We start from the raw sequence: 17,491 nt of genomic DNA on the forward strand, positions 1-17,491 counted from the left end.
TTGTCTAGCCACAGCCCAAGATATTTATAGGTCTGCACGACCTCCTCCACTCCTATCAGAACTGGTCTGGGGTTGGGTCTGTCCCTCCCAAAGTCGATGACCAGTTCCTTAGTCTTGGAGGTGTTGAGCTGTAAGTTGTTTTTGTGGCTCCAGACAACAAAACCATCCACCAGGCTCCTGTACTCCTCCTCCTCGTCGCCACTGATACACCCAACGATGGCTGTGTCATCTGCGAACTTCTGGATGTGACACGTGTCCGAGTTGTAGCAGAAGTCCGCGGTGTAAAGGGTGAAGAGGGAAAGGGGAAAGTACAGTCCCCTGTGGAGCTCCCACGTTGCTGACCACAGTGTCAGAAGTGATGTCCTTCAGCCTGACGTACTGTGGTCTGTCGGTGAGGTAGCTGGAAATCCAAGCAACCAGGCACGGGTCCACTCGCATACTGAAGAGTTTTTCCTGGAGTACAAGGGGCTGGATGGTGTTGAAGGCACTGGAAAAGTCCAGGAAAGTAATCCTCACAGTGCCTTTTCCCTTGTCCAGATGCGAGTGTGCTCTGTGTAGGAGGAAGAGGATGGCATCCTCTACTCCAACCTCTGCCCGGTAGGCGAACTGTAGGGGGTCCTCAGCGTGCAGCACCTGGGGTCTGAGGAGCTTGAGGGAGAGCCGCTCCAACGTCTTCACCAGATGTGATGTGAGTGCCACCGGTCGGAAGTCATTCAGCTCACTGGGCCGGTTCTTCTTGGGGACCGGAACGATGCATGAAGTCTTCCAGAGGGTGGGCACTCTCCCAAGTTGCAGGCTCAGGTTGAAGATGCGTTGTAACGGCTCCCCGAGTTCAGCAGCGCAGGTCTTCAGAAGCCGTGGACACACCATATCGGGTCCTGCTGCCTTCCTGGGCCGGAGCTTCCTCAGCTCCCCCCTCACTTGGTCAGCCGTGAAACAGGGGAAGGGTTGTGAGGAGGGTAGATGGGTTGGGGGGCTGTTCAGCTCCCGTGGAGGAGGAGAAGGTGCAGGTTGGGGGGTGTAGTGCAGGAGAGGTGAGAGTGGGAGGGTGTGAAGAAGTGGTGGCTGCGGCAGCTGGTGGGGAGGAGAGGAGGGTGGGCTGCTGGTGACTGTGGGTGAAGATATGTCGGGGGGAGGGCAGGCTACAGTGACGGTGGGGAGTGGAGTGTTCTCACTGAACCTATTGAAAAACATGTTCAGGTCGTTGGCTCTCTCTACACTTCCCCCTTCTGTGCTGGTCCTTGCTCTGTGTCCAGTGATGGTTCTGACACCTTCCCAGACGTCCCCCATGTTATTCTCCCACAGCTTCTGCTCCACTTTCTTCCTGAAGCAGTCCTTTGCTTCCCTCAGGCAGCGTTTCACCTCCCTCTGTGCTGCTTTCATCTCCTCCTTGTCCTTAGTCCGGAAGGCCTTCTTCTTCCAGTTGAGGACAGCCTTGACTTCCTGTGTTACCCATGGTTTGTTATTTGGGTAACACCGAACAGTCTTGGTGGGGGCGACCACATCTGCACAGAAGAAACTTTAGCTATTTCAGTGTCATATTTGTTAATAGCAGCTAATATAGCATCGTTGCTAACGCTAGCGGCCGAGGACGACGTTGTTTGGCTGCGCGCATCATCTTTCTTGGGTCACATGATCTTCATAAACGAAGCTGAAGAATGTTACGACGGCTTAGGCTTTAGTTTGGCAAGAAACTTAATTGTCGATGTAGGAAAAAAAGCGTAAATAGAAGTCCAATGCAGAGCCTCGGGAAAACACGTCTACTCCATCACTGCACACGAGCGCCCCCCTCTCCAGTGTTTTTCAACCATGAGAGATGGTCAGGTGTACCGTGGGAAATGACCCATTCACTGATCTAAAAAACATTTCCCATCTCCAGGATATCAGCTATGTGTTCATCCAAACAGGCCCTGATAAAACACAGAGTAGTTAGGAATATGAAAGACCATTAAAATACTATTTTCTTTGTGTTTATGTGATTCTATTAAAGACATTTATATAAGGACGGTACCGCGATTCAGCTGCAGTTTTAGCAGATACCAGTAGCTGTTTTTCGACCAGGCTCATCCATATTTGGGTTTTGGGGAAGGCCAGCGCTCGAGAGCAAGGACCAGATCCCACACCACAGGGACACGGACACCCCCAGGTTGGGTTGTTATGTAAACCCCGGCCCCCGGTCTTGCCAGAGAGCACAGGGATCCCTGTCCCCGTGTGGAGAGAGGAAGCCAGCACCCAGTGAACACGGCCGCTGTTGCCAAGGGCCCAGTGCCCCTTACCAGGGATGGGGTAGATCAGTGTTATTCAACCTTTTCTGAGCAAAGGTACACTTTCTCCTTGACAAAAATCCTGCGGCACACCAGTTCCCAAAAATGATAAAAAGAGAAACTCATGGTCTGCATTGATTTACAGTCCCTCCACAATCTCACATGCATTTTTGTGAAAATTGTGGCAGAAAAAGCTGGAAACTGCAGCTGTTTTTTCTAAAATATGTGATAAAAGTTAAGTTCGTTTTCAGGAATAATTTTCAACTAAATTATTTTAAATTTTACCTTGGTAGTTGTTTATGCCTTCAGTTTATTACCATACAATTTTATGTAACCTCACAATATACAAATATATTCTTTCTAAATTGTCATTTATTTTTTCAATGTTGTGCAATGTTTTTGAACAATATGATTACAATACGTTTGATATATTTTACACAAAGAAACTAACATATTTATGTTTTCTGTAGCTATACACAAAGTGAACATGTTGAAGTTTTATTAGTTTTTCTTTTGTCTTAATCAAAGATGAAGTCTTTGAAAACTTTTTTTTTTTTTTTTAACTTGTCCTGTCCAACAGCTAGGCAAACAGATGAGAGCTGAGGGCCTCTTGTGTTGGACATATTTTATTTTAACAAGAGGGGTTATTCATCTTCAGACAAACTAAAGGTATGTCTGAATAAACCCCTTTTGTAATTGAGGCCAAACTTTATTAATTTCAATCATGTTTGAAAATCTTTGGTGTTGGACCGGACGGAAAAGGAAAGAGGGGAAGAAGAGAGAGGGACGTTAGAGAGAGGGGGGGTAGGAGGGTGATAATAGGAGGGGAAGGGGGGTAAGACCATGAAGCAGCATAGAGCAGACAGGTTTACTGGTTGTTTATCGTTACGGTACGGTTCAAATGTAGTACAGAAAGGGCGGGGCCTGTTCACACACACTCAAATATTATCAACACACCTGCTAGCCGCAAAAATGTCCACATGTCAACATGCACACAAAACAGATAGTGTTCACGAACGCATACCTATGCCTTTAAACCAACCAGTGTGAAATCTTTCATTCATTCAATCATGCAAACTATTAGTGCAAAGGTGAGCTAACACCTGTGCTCAAGTGAGTGTTTATGTTCTTCTAAAATGGATGGTGGAATATGAAAAGAAGGAGGAGGAGCGCCCAGCCACCCCCACACCCAGACCCCCGCCGCAGCAGCAGCGGCAGCCGGAATTCCCCCAACGCCACACGGGAACAGGCAGGGAACAACCGCCCCCCGGGCGACCAAGACCGCCACCCAGGCCAGGGCCAGCAGGACCGCCGCGAGGCCCCCAGAGCCAGAGAGCAGGGAGGCGCAGAGGGAAAGAGAGCGCCGCCCCAGCCCAGCCAGGAAAGCAGCCCCCCGCCGCGCCGGAAGAGCCCAACGCAGGGCCCCACCGGAGAGGGACGCCCACAGCCCCAGACGAGCACCCCACCACCACCCAGGAGTTCCGGGCATCCCCCCGCCCCGACCCCAGGTACGAGCCAGGACCCCCCAAGGGAGACCCGCTCCGCACTCCAGGCAGCCACCCACCCGGCCCACGGTTGGTCCAGGTAGGAGCAAGGCAGGGGCCCGCCGCCCCCGCCCAGGAGGGGGGAAACCCGGGGAAAAAAGGGCGGCCCACAAGGGGTGTTATAAATATGGCCCGACCAGGCTCGGCCATGTTGGAAGTTTGGCGGGGCCCAGCGCCCAGGGGCAAGGACCAGGACCCACCCCCCAGGGACACGAACACCCCCGGCTCAGGTGTAATATGAACCCCCCCACCGCGCGGAGAGAGCACCGCCGGGCCCAGGGAGCCGGAACCCAAGGGACACGGCCGCCATCGCCAAGGGGCCCGCACCCCCCACCAGGGAAGGGGTAGGGGACAGATGGACCCAGGTCCCACCTTCCTTGTAAAACCGAAGGGTAAGGAGCAGCGACGACCAAGCCCTCCACCCCCTAAGTCATGGAGTCAACCACAGGAGACCAGAGAGACTGAATTCTTTCAAAGTTACTTGAGCTTTGGGCTGACATTTTTTCCAAGCTGATATGATCAAACAGCAGATTTCTGTGTTGACTTATGTTTATATTTTTCTTGTTTTTCCAATTTATTAAAATAGTTTTTTTGGCAATACAAAGAGTTATGAAAATGATAGATGCTAATCCTTCTTCTATATCGATGGCACTCATGTCACCAAGCACACAAAGTGACGGTGAGGCAGTGATTGAAACCTTAAGCCAGACTGATAAATCGGCACATACCTGCTGCCAGAGAGCCTGGACAGGAGTGCAGAACCACAGTGCGTGCATGTAGCTGTCGGGTAGATTATTATCACAGTGTTCGCAAATGTCTGAGTTACTGAGACCCATCTTGAACATCCTCTGTCCAGTGTAGTAAATTCTGTGAAGAGTTTTGAGATGGATTAGCTGCAGATTTGGACTTTTTGTCAGTTTAAAGGTGTTTAGACAAAGTTCTGACCAGAAGCTTTCATCTGTGCTGATGCTCAAATCTGTATCCCATTTTTTTGTTGGAAGGGCAATATTGTTATCTAAATTACATAAAAGTTTGTATATTTTGGAGAGAGTTCTATTCATTGAAAAATTAATCAGAGTGGTAACTACATCTGGTAGCTTTAAATCGTCGTCTTTAATTTTATACTTTTTAGTAATACTTGATTTAAGTTGCTGATATTCCAAGAAGTTATTTATTCCATGTTTGTCTTGAAGTTCCTGGGGAGTTATGAATCTTCTATCAATAATTACGTGCTCTAGTTGTTTTATGCCCCCTGCTTGCCAAGCTGGGAAGTGAATCATTTTTTTGTTAATAAGGATGTCCGGGTTGTTCCAGATGGGTGTCATTTTGCACGGTTGAATTGATGATTTTGATATTTTGAGAAATTCCCACCAGGCTGTTAAGGTGGCATTTATATTAATGCTTTTGAAACAATCCTGTTTTTTAACTGTTTGGCTAATAAATGGTAGCTGTGACAGGTTGATCTTTCCACATAACGCCTGTTCCAAGTCTAACCATGAGTTGGTTTCTGGATTATTTTTTAACCATTTTAAGATATATTGTAATCTATTTGCAAGAAAGTATTTGTGGAAATAGGTAGTTCTAATCCTCCACAGCTTTTTGCAGATTTTAAAGTTTTTAGACTAATTCTTGCAGGTTTGTTGTTCCATAGAAAGCTTGATATGGATGAGTCTAATGTTTTGAACCATTTTAATGGCGGTTGTGTGGGAATCATTGAGAAGAGATAATTAACTTTGGGTACGATTTTCATTTTAACCGTGGCTACCTTGCCCATAAGGGACAGAGGCAGGTTGGTCCAGCGTGTTAGATCGTCCTGTATGCTTTTCAGTAATGGGGTGTGGTTTAGCTGCACCAGTTCTGATAGTTTGCGGGAAAAGTAGATACCCAGATATTTGATATTTCCTGTTTTAACTGGAATTGTGAGTCTTTGTTCCATATTCCTGTTGAGTGGTAATAAAACAGACTTATTCCAATTAATGGAATAGTCTGATATGGAGGAGAATTCATTTATGATCATTGCTGTTTCATTTACAGAATGTAAATTCCTTAAAAACAGCATTATGTCATCCGCATAAAGACTAATTTTATGATGGCTGTGTTTGGTTTTTATTCCTATAATGCTCTCATTCTGTCTTATTGCTGCAGCTAAAGGCTCAATGAATATAGCAAAAAGAGAAGGAGAGAGTGGGCAGCCCTGTCTGGTTCCTCTTCCAAGAAAAAACCTGTTTGAAGTCTGTTTATTAGTTCTAACTGATGCATTGGGGTTGTGATATAATATTTTGATCCAATTGATGAATGCTTCTCCAAAACCAAACTTATGGAGGGCAGCAATAAGGAACTTCCAATTAACTCTGTCAAAGGCTTTTTCAGCATCCAGCGATAGTACCGTCATTTCCTGGTTTTCAATGGTGGCAAAGTCTATTATATTAACTAGTCTACGGACATTATCATCCGAGTGTCTGCCTTTGATGAATCCAGTCTGGTCGAAGTGAATTATGTGAGGAGTGATTTTTTCTATTCTCTGTGCTAGTGCTTTGCAGATAATTTTTACATCTGCATTGATTAGAGAAATAGGGCGATAGCTTGAAGGACTAGTGGGATCTTTGTCTGGTTTTAGAAGAAGAATTATGTTGGCTGAGTTCATGTTAGGTGGCATTGATTGGCTCTCATTAATAGATGTGACAGTTTTATAAAATGTTGGTGCCAGTTGTTCCCAGAATTCTTTATAAAACTCAGCAGGAAAGCCGTCAGGCCCTGGTGCTTTACCATTGGGCATAAGTAACAGAGCTTCATGAAGTTCAGACAGCGAGAGCGGAGAATCTAAGTCTTTGAAAACTTCAACAAAAAGCCACTAAAGCTCGTCTTTAGCGGTGTAGCTTTCCACAGAATCCGGTGTCAGATCGTGGAACAAGTGAACAAAACCATGAAACTCAAAGAAGAGAGTCTGTCTGCCATCACTTCATCTCCCATGATGCATTAGGCTAAAGTGACAACACCTCTGCAATGAGGCTATTCTATTTACTGTCATGAAGCACAACAAATGCACACATTAGTTTGTTCTAACAGTTTTCAAATCTTGATGAAATCAGAGGTAAACAGTTTGGTTCATGACTTGAGTTTCTCATTAATCAGAATCAGAATCACTTTATTTGCCAAGTACAGCGCATGTACAGGGAATTTGACTTGGTTACTTGTACTCACGTGCAAACTAGCAAGCTAAAAAGGATAAATAGTAAAAGATAAATAATAAAAAGAAGGTAGATGTAAGGTGGTATGAATAAATAAATATAACTAAATAAAGGAATGGATTAAATTAAAAAAGTCCAAAAAATGCAGCAGCAGTAATTCCAGTTTGACACTTTATGTGATTGTACAGTGTCCCTGAGTAGTCCGGGGTCAGGAGTTCATAAGAGTGACAGCTCGGGGGAAGAAGCTGTCTTTGTGGCGAGTGGTTTTGGTTCGCATTGTCCTAAAGCACCGTCCTGATGGGAGGAGGCTGAAAAGGCAGTGTCCAGGATGAGAGGGGTCTTTTACGATCCTGCCAGCCCGCTTCCTGGCTCTGGATCGGTACAGATCCTGGATGGGGGGAAGGCTGGAACCAATAATCCTCTCAGCAGGTCTAATGATTCTCTGTAGTCTATTCCTGTCGTGTCTGGTAGCTGAACCAAACCAAACCGTGATGGATGTGGTCAGGACAGACTGGATTATTGCCGTGTAGAAGATGGTCAGCAGCTCCTGAGGCAGGTTGAACTCTCTGAGTTGTTGCAGGAAGTACAACCTCTGCTGAGCCTTTTTCCGGACCAGGTCAATGTGAGCGGTCCACTTAAGGTCCCGTGAGATGGTGGACCCCAGGAACCTGTTTGAGTCTGTTGAGGGGACAGTGCTGTTGAGAATTGTGAGTGGGGGGGGGGAGTGGGGGGGGGGGGGGTACCTCCTGAAGTCCACTGTCATCTCCACTGTTTTAAGTGGGTTCAGCTCCAGGTGGTTCCGGCTGCTCCAGAGGACTAGCTGCTCCACTTCTCCTCTGTATGCAGTCTCATCACCGTCCCGGATGGTCTGCAAACTTCAAGAGTTTCACAGAGTTTCCTGATCTGCAGTCATTGGTGTAGAGGGAGAAGAGCAGAGGGGAGAGAACACATCCCTGGGGGGCGCCAGTGTTCAGGATCCGGGTGCTGGATGTGGAGCGTCCCAGTTTCACCTGCTGCCTCCTATCCGTGAGGAAACTTGTGATCCACTGACAGGGGGAGGAGCTTGTGGTGGAGGAGCTCTGGGATGATCGTGTTAAATGCAGAGCTAAAGTCCACAAATAGAACCCGTGCATACGTGTCTGCAGAGTCCAGGTGGTGCAGGATGTAGTGGGGAGCCATGTTGACTGCGTTGTCCCCTGACCTGTTTGCTCTGTAGGCAAACTGTAGGGGGTCTAGCAGAGGGTCAGTGATGACCTTCAGGTGGTTCAGCACCAGTCGTTCGAAGGATTTCAGGACTACCGAGGTCAGGGCGGCTGGTCTGTAGTCATTTAATCCTGTGACTGGGGACTTCTTGAGGACTGGAATGATGGTGGAGAGTTTGAGACAAGCAGGTACCACACACATCTCCAGGGAGCTGTTGAAGATCCTGGTGAAGATGGGAGCTAGCTGGTCAGCACAGACTTTCAGGCAGGAGGGAGAGACTCCATCGGGACCTGGAGCCTTCCTGATCTTCTGCTTCTGGAACTGTTGACGCACATCTCGTTCACAGATCGTCAGTGCGGATGAGGGGGCAGGTGTGGGGGAGGTTGGGATTGCAGGTAGATCCTGTGTGATGGAAATGGTGGCTGAGGGGGAAGGTGATGTTCGTTCAAACCTTGAGTAGAAGTCGTTAAGCTCCTTAGCCAGGTGGTAGCTGTCTGAGGGGCGGGGGGATGGTCTCCTGTAGTTGGTGATGGTCAGCAGGCCTTTCCAAACTGCAGAAGAGTCGTTGGCAGAAAACGACTCTTCAGCCAGACATCCTAGTGTTTCGTCCATGTCATGTTTCTAACATGGCCAACAGACATATTTAACCCTCCTGTTATGTTCGTTTGTGAGGAACAGAGATGATGTTCCTGGGTCAATTTGACCCGGTGAAGGTTTTATTAATTAAAAGATATCTGAAACCCAAAAAATCCTAACAAGCAATTTGAATATATCATCACTAACTCCATTACTAATTATTCTTTCAAAAACTTTGTGAAATGGTGCTCCTTACCTCTAACACCTATAGTGGTTGAATTATTAGATAATTCACTCGTTTTTCTTAAAAATATACATGTTCAAACGTTTTTCAAATTTTTCACTACTGTATTACTTTTAAAAGACCACCATATAAAATACAATAGTTTTACATAACACTGAAACATAATCTTGAAATTTTGTTTTACATACATGCACTGTGAACCAGAAAAAAACAAAATCACAATACAACAGACAAGCAATTGCAATATGAAGTTGTGCTTTTATCTGTACATATACACAGCACAAGAGTGATCAGTCATCACATTGTGCTTTGTGCAAATTAATTTTGCACATTTCGCACAGGTCATGCTGGTCTTGACCATGATCCTGTCTCCGTCTCGATTAACCCCCCCGGCCGTCCCCAAACTTCATCTGGATGAAGCTCGTCTACTGGACTTTAAATATGTAGTTGTAGGGTTAGATAAGTTAATTCTTCTCTATGAGTTCTGGTAATCGTCTGTCCGTCCTGGGGGAGGATCCCTCCTTCATGTGGGCACCCCTGAGGTTTCTTTGTTTTTCTGAATCTGTTTTTTTGGGATTTTTTCCTTACCGCGATTTTATATTTACTTTTTCAATTACCTATACGAAGCCCATTGAGACAACTGTTGTTGTGAATTTGGGCTATACAAATAAAATAAAATAAAATTGAATTGAATTGACATGGTCACATGAGTCACTGCCATCCTAGTGGGCCCTGGCATTGTCTTTATTTTGTTTTCTGCAGACAGGTTTGTCTGACGCATATTTGGGGATGAAGACCAATGTATTTTACCATTGTTTGTTATGAAAGTCTTGCTTGGAAGAACAGGAATAACAATTCCCTCATCTGGTTCAAAATCAGAATCATTAGAATCAGAATTTAGCTCAAGATAGTCTTCTTCTGATCATGATCAGTGATGACTTCCAGAGCCTCCTGGACTGTCATTTCTCTGCTTCTGCTGCTCATTTTCTAAAGGTCTGCCTGACAGAGTGTAATGTTGGAAGGCCTCCCATGCAGAGAATCTTTTAAATGTATTGCCCCTCCCCTGTTGAGTGTCCACTGAATGTGGGTTGAGTTTTCCCGCGAGAACATAAATGGTTCCTGTCAAAAGTCATAATACCTATGCACCTGTGTGTGTGTGTGTTTGTGTGTGTTTGTGTTTGTGATTGGGGTGAAATATGTCTCACAGCTTCAAATAAAGCAATACTACTTATAATAAGACATCCTTGTACCTCCAGTTTGACTGCCGGGTCAAATTGACCCAAACAGTATCTATGTGATATAAACATGCAGGGGGGGGGGGGTGTTGCAAATATGCGAGATGAACCAAATTCATTATATATGTTGATTACACTAATTAAGGAAAGCAGAAGTTTCATGCTGACAAAATACTTTTAACTATTTTTCCTACATGTTCAAACTTTAAAACGGATCAATTTGACCCGCAACATAACAGGAAGGTTAAACTCAATTGAAACAATGTATTCACCCAAAAAGAAATAAAACATTTCTGGTTAAGTTACATTTGTGATTAAGACAGAAGAAAAACTAATAAAGCTTCATGGTGTTCATTTTTTCTGTAGCTACAATTGAACCAAACATGCATAAATGTGGGTCTTTTTTGTGTTAAATGTATCACGCATGTTGTGATCATTATGTAACATGTAAACCTTGTGCTATCTTTTGTCTTTTGAGCACACTCTTGAAAATGAGATGACACGTCTCAAGGGGCGTATCCTCCAAACAAATAAATGTGAAAAATGTGAAAGTGCATGGGGTGGAGGGAGAGGAGACAGCTATTTAAGTGATGGACAGTCTGCTGAACCCCTCATTTTTCTGTCATTTTGGTAATGGCTGGAAGAATGCCTATTGGGTAGTTATATGGAGACGTTCAGTCCCTGGATTTAATGACAGCACTAACAATTGATAAATCAGATTTTTTTTACTATAGCGGGTAAGATGAAGGAGCATTCTGTTGATACCGCTCTGTGGGATTCCTGGATGAACTCTTTTGGAAAATACCGAACTTTGGTGTCCTTCAAACTCGTCTCTCTCTAGCATTATTTACCGCAATTTTGACCTTGTTTGAATGTTGTTGTATTCCTTGTCTGCGTTTTTATCTACTCGTGTCATCACCGCACGGATCTCACCAATAAAGGACAAAATGGCCCAGCTCTACTCACTATTAAAGTCACAGAATGGAGAGGAGGAATCAGATAATGAAAGCTCAATTCCCCACTTGCCTGACCTTTTTCCTAATCTGGGTGACTACAAATCAACAGTGTAAGTGTGGAACAAAGCCCCTCTGAGTGTAAAGAGATAAAGAGTCTGGGTGTCATCCTAGATAGCACCTTATCTTTTCAGTCCCACATCAATAACATTACTATGTCAGCCCATTTCCATCTACGCAACATTAATCGTATACGCCCCTCCCTCACTGTCCCCTCTGCTTCTATCCTGGTTCACAGTCTGGTCACTTCCCGTTTAGATTATTGTAATTCTCTCCTCTTTGGTCTCCCACAAAAAACCCTCAATAAGCTTCAACTGGTCCAGAACTCAGCTGCCCGCATCATCTCCAGAACCCCCTCCTTCAGTCACATCACTCCAGTTCTCCACCAGCTGCACTGGCTCCCCATAACCTCCAGGATCCAATTCAAACTCCTCCTGTTCACCTTTAAGGCCCTCCATAACCTGGCTCCTCCTTATCTCTCCGACCTCCTTCATCTCAAAACCCCCTCTCGTTATCTTCGATCCTCCTCCTCTGTTCAGCTCTCTGTCCCTCTCGCCCGGCTCGTCACCATGGGAAACAGAGCCTTCAGCTGCTCTGCTCCCAAACTCTGGAATTCCCTCCCTCCTGACCTCCGTAACATAGACTCTCTGCCTACTTTCAGATCTAAACTCAAAACCTATCTGTTCATTTCTGCCTTCCCATCCTGATTCACTTTTTATTTTTTATTTTTTCTACTATTTTTACTGTGCTTTTAATGTCTAATTTTAACCTTTGTTTTGTAAAGTGTCCTTGGGTTTTTTGAAAGGCGCTTTAAATAAAATGGATTATTATTATTAGTAAATGTATTTGTGCTCACAAACTTGACCTTTCAGCTGAAAATTCTAGTGACGTGGCTGAAATGCAAGCAATATGAGAATTGGAGCAAAAGTGAGATAAACAGGAGGGAAAATGTTGAAATAAAATGTAAATAGGTTATCCCACATTGACTACTGAACTATTGACCTATTGATCTACTGTGTGACCATGTAAGGCAGGGGTGTCAAACATACGGCCCGCGGGCCTTATACGGCCCGCCAGGTGGTTCAGTCCGGCCCACACATGAAGAGTAAAAATCATAAAGATGATTAAAAAAGAAAGCAAGTTTCTAGTCCATTCCTGTGGCGAGTTATGATTTTTTAAAGAAATGACCGAAATGTGCAATTCTGCCACTAGGGGGAGCAAAGCAAAGGAAAAACAGTTGAAATAGCATATGCACGTGCCAAAAGCGAAACATAACAGCTCTGCGTCTGGGTAGGATGCACCTTGGTTCCCTATGAGCCTCACCGCTGTTATCTTGCTCTAAGGATGATCATTAGCGACACCCCAATGACCAAAATGTTGTCAAACGTGAAGTGGAGTGAAGAGCTTTCCAGGAAAGATGGACAGAGTTTTTTTCTTTCACGAAGCTGAATGCAAAACCCAAATGCTTTGTGTGTCATCAACAGGTTGCAGTGCTCAAAGAATATGACATTCAGCACCACTGAGAGACTCACCATAAAGAAAAGTTTCTGGATTGCTTCAGTGTCAGATGTAAAATATTCAGTCTGTATTAATTTGAATAGACCAACTTTTCTTTAATTGAAATTAATCTTCTTTGAGATCCATTGGCCCCAAGTGATTAGGCTACTATGTTGGTTGAGGCATTTTTCCAACTGAGTAAAAAACTAAAACAAAGCTGTTATTTTGCGCAGGGAAAATTGTTTTAATGAAATATTGACGGGATAGCACAGTATATCGTGGGTCAACAGTTTTCATGAAATGAGAAAACTTCTCACTATGAACTGCTGAAAAGGCTGCAGAGCTTTAGCAATAAACACTCCGATGGCGTCAGATATTTTCTTGTGTTTCTCCGAGGAAAGACTGTAAGTCTTCTGAAAACAGACTTGTTTTGATTGTTACCTGCTCAGCTGTCCAGCTTTTAGACAGTGACACGGTTGGGGGGTGATGGGGAGTCATGTTGGACATTCTATGGTCTAGAGATGAGGCAGATCTTGCAGACATTGTACTTCTTGTTCTCACATTTTGGCCCCTTGTGAACATATTCGACGGTGAACCCGAAATGTCTCCACACCGCAGATTTGAACGTTGATGGCGTGTCTTTAAACACGAGCCTGGCGCTCACCGAACTACTGCACTGGCCCCCCTAGCCATGGTTGTCTCTGTTGTTTTTCTGAAAAGGGCATGGTAGTTTTCTGGTTGGGAGGGGGACAGTGTGCAGTGTTTTTGCAGCAGACAGGCTCAGCCACAAAGACATGAATACACAGACACATGTAACCCTTGTGCTGTCAGGTGGGGTCAAAATGACCCCACCCTTACATTGACGTGTTCTCCCTCCCATGACAAAGGTGGAGAGGATTTCATGCAATCCATGGACACCAGTGAAGATCACAAATCATTGAAGAAAAAAGGTTCAGAGCTCTGTCTAGCACGGGGGTCGGCAACCCGCAGCTCAGGAGCCGCATGCAGGTCTTTAGCGCTGCCCTAGTGGCTCCCTGGAGCATTTTCAAAAATGTTTGAAAATGTAAAAAGATGGGGGAGAGAAATATATTTGTTCTTTTAATATGGTTTCTGTAAGAGGAAAAACAAGATACAAACATTCTTGACGTTTTCCAATGCTGTAAAAATGTGTAGAATAAATATTGTAACGCACAGCAGTTACATCACTTTCAGTGGGAAGAACAGGAGCCAAGCTTTCAACAAATTGAGCTGTCAATCAACTGGCTGCACTGGAGAACTGTCCGTGACCCACACACCGCACAACTCTGATTAGTTTCAGAGAGGAGGAGGCAGAAAGAGAAGCTGAGAGCATAGTCTCCTTTCCGACATAACAAGCCTATTTATTTTGAACACGCACCACAGTGAACATTGCACTATGGTCACCAACCTCTCCCCCTCCCACACTCGTGGTGCAACATAAAGAAACAACATAACAGGAAGAATAAACTAAGGTGGAACAACAAAACTGCCACATGAAAAGAAACGTGGGCTAACAGAAACGCTCATGCTTAGCCCTAATTAGATCAGGAGACCGCATCCCACAATCCCCTGCTGCTAACAGACCTAAAATGCACATGACCGCCACTACAATATTAAATTTCAACATTTCAGTCAACGAAGATTTGCGTCATAGCCTGCGACACACGTTTCTACCAGCAGGGCGGCGGACCGCTAGGCAGGTGGCTGATGTAAATGATCCACCATCAGTTCCGTGCATTGCTTGATGAAGTTGAAAGCGAATATTCTGATCCCCTGCTACACAACAAAGTCTGATGGCTGTCCAGGGGTGACATTTTGCGTCACTCTGTCGTCTGTTTCGAACATGTGAAAACATTCCTGAAAAGCAAAGACCTGAAGTTGAACTACCAGCAACTGGAAGATGCTGAGTGGCTGGAAAAGCTGCACTTTTTGGTGGATATGACTGTGACAAGCCACCTAAATAGCTGAATGAAAGTCTCCAGGCGCCGCAAATGCTTGAAGCTGTTCTGTCATTCCAGCGCAAGCTGACTGTCTTTGCAGAGATGTACAGCGAAAGAAGAGGATGCTGCTGTTTTACCCTTGAACTGACTTGCTTGACATTTGCACAGAAATCAAACTTAACTGTATTAATTTAATTTTTTATACACTACCTTTTCAAAAAGCTGCTGTTTTCTTTTTTATAAACGCAGGCTGGGTTTTATTGCACTCTGTGTAGTTCCCAGAGAGGGGCACGTCACGCACCTTCCATTTTATTGTTTTTTGTTTGAATCCTCAAAATAAAAATGACATCAAAAATCGGATTTCTTTATTACATTTCTTTAATTTTATCAAAGCAATGAAACATAATTCATTAATATTGTCTTCTTTCTCTTTCGGCTTTTCCCATCAGGGGTTGCCACAGCGAATCACCCTTTTCCACCTCACTCTATCATGGACATCTTCTACCCTAACGTTAGCCAACTTCATGTCCTCTGTTAAGACATCCATGTATCTCCTCTTTGGCCGTCCTCTTGCCCTCCTGCCAGGCAGCTCCATCTCCAACATCCTTCTACCAATATATCCACTATCCCTCCTCTGAACATGTCCAAACCATCTCAGTCTGGCTTCTCTGACTTTGTCGCTGACACAAGCAACATGAGCCGTCCCTCTGATGTACTCGTTCCTTATCCTGTCTAACCTGGTCACTCCTAAGGAGAACCTCAACATCTTCATCTCTGCTACCTCCATCTCAGCCTCTTGTCTCTGTCTCACTGCTACCGTCTCTAACCCCATAGAGCAGAGCTGGTCTCACCACTGTCTTGTACACCTTTCCTTTGAGTCTTGCTGACACTCTTCTGTCACACAACACTCTTGACACTTTCCTCCAACCGCTCCAACCTGCCTGCACTCGCCTCTTCACCTCTTTTCCACACTCCCCATCACACTGAACTGTTGACCCCAAGTACTTAAACTCCTGCACCTTCTTCACCTCAGCCCCCTGTAACCTAACGCTTCTACCTTGATCCCTCTCGTTCAGACACATGTATTCTGTCTTACTACGACTGACCTTCATGCCTCTTCTTTCCAGAGCAAACCTCCACCTCTCTAGCTGTTCCTCCACCTGCTCTCTACTCTCACTGCAAATTACAATGTCATCCGCAAACATCATTGTCCAGGGAGATTCCTGTCTTACCTCATCTGTCAGCCTGTCCATCAGCATAGCAAACAAAAAAGGACTCAAAGCTGATCCTTGGTGTAGTCCCACCTCCACCTTGAACTCCTCTGTCTGACCTACAGCACATCTCACCACCGTCATACTTCTCTCATACATGTCCTGAACTACTCTGACATACTTCTCTGCCACTCCAGACGACCTCATACAGTACCACAGCTCCTCCCTCGGCACCCTGTCATACGCCTTCTCTAAATCTACGAACACACAATGCAGCTCCTTCTGACCATCTCTGTACTTTTCCATCAACATTCTCAAAGCAAAAATGGCATCAGTGGTGCTCTTACGGGGCATGAAACCATACTGCTGCTCACAAATCTCCACCTTCTTCCTAAGCCTGGCTTCCACTACTCTTTCCCACAGCTTCATTGTGTGGCTCATCAACTTTATTCCTCTATAGTTGCTGCAGTTCTGCGTGTCACCCTTGTTCTTAAAGATCGGAACCAGAACGCTTCTCCTCCATTCCTCAGGCATCTTCTCACTCTCTAAAATCCTATTGAACAACCTTGTTAGAAATTCCACTGCTGTCTCTCCTAGGCACTTCCATACCTCCACAGGTACGTCATCAGGACCAACGGCCTTTCCGCTCTTCATCCTTTTCAGAGCCTTCCTAACCTCATCCTTTCCAATCTCTGCTACTTCCTGCTCCACAACAACCACATCTTCCTCCCTTCTTTCCCTGTCATTTTCCTCGTTCATCAGCTCCTCAAAATACTCCTTCCATCTTTTCTGTACACTCTCCTGGGTTGTTAGCACCTTTCCGTCTCTGTCCTTAATCACCCTTATCTGTTGCACGTCCTTCCCATCTCTGTCTCTCTGTCTGGCTAGCCTGTACAAGTCCTTCTCTCCTTCCTTTGTGTCTAACCTGTCATATAGCTCATCGTAAGCTTTCTGTTTGGCCTTTGCCACCTCTCTCTTCACTCTACGCTGCGCTTCCTTGTACTCCTGTCTACCTTCCTCAGTCCTTTCTACATCCCACTTCCTTTTAGCCAACCTCTTCCTCTGGACGCATTCCTGTACTTCCTCATTCCACCACCAAGTCTCTTTACCGTCTTTCCTCTTTCCAGATGACACACCTAGCACCTTCCTACCTGTTTCCCTGATAATCTCTGCTGTAGTTTCCAGTCCTCTGGAAGCTCATCCTGACCACCCAGGACCTGTCTCAACTTCTGCCTAAATTCCTCACAAGTTTCTTCATTCTGTAGCTTCCACCACTTGGTCTTCTTTTCTGTTTTCCCTCTCTTCTTCTTCCTGACCTCCAGAGTCATCTTACACACCACCATGCGGTGCTGTCTGGCTACACTCTCTCCTACCACCACTTTGCAGTCATTAACCTCTCTCAAATGACCTCGTCTGCATAGGATGTAGTCCACCTGAGTACTCCTACCTCCACTTCTGTATGTCACTCTATGTTCCTCTCTCTTCTGGAAGTAAGTGTTGACTACAGCCATTTCCATCCTCTTCGCAAAGTCCACCACCATCTGTCCCTCCAGATTCC

This window comes from Oryzias latipes, chromosome 3 (genome assembly GCF_053564925.1).
Source record: "Oryzias latipes strain Hd-rR chromosome 3, Olatipes_Hd-rR_3.1".
Classification (NCBI taxonomy): Eukaryota; Metazoa; Chordata; class Actinopteri; order Beloniformes; family Adrianichthyidae; genus Oryzias; species Oryzias latipes.